Here is a 2,194-nt window from a genome sequence, read left to right on the forward strand (position 1 = left end):
ACCCCGCCCCTCCCTCACTTCTTCCTCCCATAGTCTCGGGCTCAGCCCGCTCTCCATCGAGTTGGCAGTCCCCTTCTTACGCCATCCACCCGCTTTCCTCCCAACCGTCCAAGGAAGGGTCTTTCCAGGCTGCCATTCCCTGCTGCTTTTACCTGCTTTTAGCCTCGCCGTTCCGGTTCTCGCCTCATAGAGGCTGGGCTTCCCACCGAGACCTCTACTTTGGGAGATCGTCTCCGGGTCAGGTTGTCAGGGCACAGACCTCTTACCCAAGGCCGGCTGCCCGCACAATGAGGGCACTTCTGGCTTTGGCCTCGATTTGAAGGGAAGCTACCTGGCTTTGTTTCTCCCTGGGTGGCCCCGTGCACACCTTCACTCTTTGAGCACGCTTGTATTTGGCACCTCATGTGAAGTAGGAGGAATTAGAAGCTTGCAGTCCAGGTGGGAAGATAGGTCGGCAGCTGACCCAAGTAATTCTAAATGCCCATCACCGAATAGTAATATGGCTGAGGGTTGAGCAGTCCGGGAGCGTTTTCTGAACTTGTGGTTTAGATGCTTCGAAAGAGGAAGATAGAGTTTGTTGACGGGCTTTTCTCTTCCCTCTACTCCACACCACCCACCCGCTTGGACTTCGTCCACTACTCTGTCTTTAATGATCTGGATGCTGAGTTCTGGTCATGTTTTTCCTCCGCTCAATGGTCTCTGTAGCTCCCCACATTCAATGACCTAAGTGGAAATTCCTCATCTTGCATCTGTAAGGAGCCACTCTGCTCTACCCAGCACCCCACACCTTTGCTGGCCCAGCTCTGCATGTGCCAGTGGTGTGTGCCCTGAGGCTGGTTGGCCCTCCTCTCTTCACTTGCAGAGATTCTGTGGCTCTTGAAACATTTCTGTCCGGTTTCTCACCAAAGGATGAGGAGATTTCCCTTCTTCTGATGCCTCAAAACCCCTTTGTATTTTTTTCAAAATAAAGTTTCCTTTAGTGTTCTTTTTTATTTTATTACAAAAGCAAAACATACTCAATACAGAAACATCAGAATAGACCACGCAAAAAGAATGTAACTCAAAATTTCACCCGTCAGAAACAGCTGGTGTTAACACTTTGTAGATCTTATTTAGCTGTTTATTTTCATTGTTAGATTTATCTCGATTCATTCATTCAAAAACACTTTTCACTATCTATTTATGAAGGTGTAGCATTAGCAGCAGGAAGGAGCTGATCCTGTTTTTGACCTTAGGGAGTTCCTGGTCCACATGGGGCGGGGAAGGTATTCGGGCAGCCTGGCAAGGGGATTAGAGTGTTATATATACTGTGTGTGTGTGTGTGTGTGTGTGTGTGTGTGTGTGTGTGTGTGTGGTGGGGGGTGGGGTGGGCTAAGGGAGCTCAAAGGAGGGGCCTTTGACCCAGACTTGGAAGCAATGCAGCAGAACCACAAGGAAAGTTGTTGCATTGCCAGAGAAACTTGGGTGAAGCCTGGGGCTGGGACTGTCTGGGGTCTGGGCTAGAGCTCACAGTGAGGGAAAGTATGTGGGGAGGTGAAGCTGCGGACCTAGCTAGGGGTGGGGAGAGGAGGAGCCTCGTGGTCCCTGACTTTGCATTCGGAGATAAGGGGCCACTGAAGGATTCTCTTGGCTGTGTGATTTAGCTCAGTCCTCACCTGTACTTTAGGTAGTTGGGCGGGGGAGGGCAGGAGGGGTGGGCAGTTGGCTCCTTGAGGGTAAGGACCATTGTTTGTGTGTCCAGACCTTGGCTCAAGGCTTTGAAGAATTAGACTGAAAATTGAGGTGTATCTGGGGACCTGCAATCCGGTGACATGAAGGAAGCAGCAGGAGATGAAGGGGACCTGAGGACTGTGTGGAGATCAGTTAGGAGGCTATTGAATAGTTCAGGTGAGCGACAAAGTGAACTAAGGTGGGGTAATGAGGTAAGATTGGACAGAGTGCGGCAAACCAGAAGAGGGGCAAGTTGTGTGTGTGGGGGGAGGAGGGAGGAACTGGGGAGAGATGGAAGTCAGAGTAGCCAGAGCCAGATTAGGGAGGACTTCGTTCATTTGTGCTTTTTATGTTTCTTGAGAGCCTGCTATGTGTCACGAACTGTACTGTATGCTGAGATGAAATGACTTCTACCCCACATGGAAGACTCAAGGTATAGGGTAGATGAGCACAAGCCCATGGAATCTTTGCCTGGGGGTCGGGG

General features: G+C 50.5%; 1 long non-coding RNA gene across 1 annotated transcript in view; it reads right to left on the minus strand.

Moving 5' to 3' along the window:
* Positions 1-158: 158 nt before the first annotated feature.
* LOC109373653 (uncharacterized) overlaps positions 159-2,194 on the minus strand; it is a 23,356-nt gene continuing 21,320 nt past the window's right edge. The window contains exon 3 of the long non-coding RNA XR_002122264.1: positions 159-552. This is a non-coding gene — a long non-coding RNA (uncharacterized LOC109373653). The remainder of the gene's footprint in view (positions 553-2,194) is intronic.

The sequence above is a fragment of the Hipposideros armiger genome, unplaced genomic scaffold, assembly GCF_001890085.2.
Source record: "Hipposideros armiger isolate ML-2016 unplaced genomic scaffold, ASM189008v1 scaffold_739, whole genome shotgun sequence".
Classification (NCBI taxonomy): Eukaryota; Metazoa; Chordata; class Mammalia; order Chiroptera; family Hipposideridae; genus Hipposideros; species Hipposideros armiger.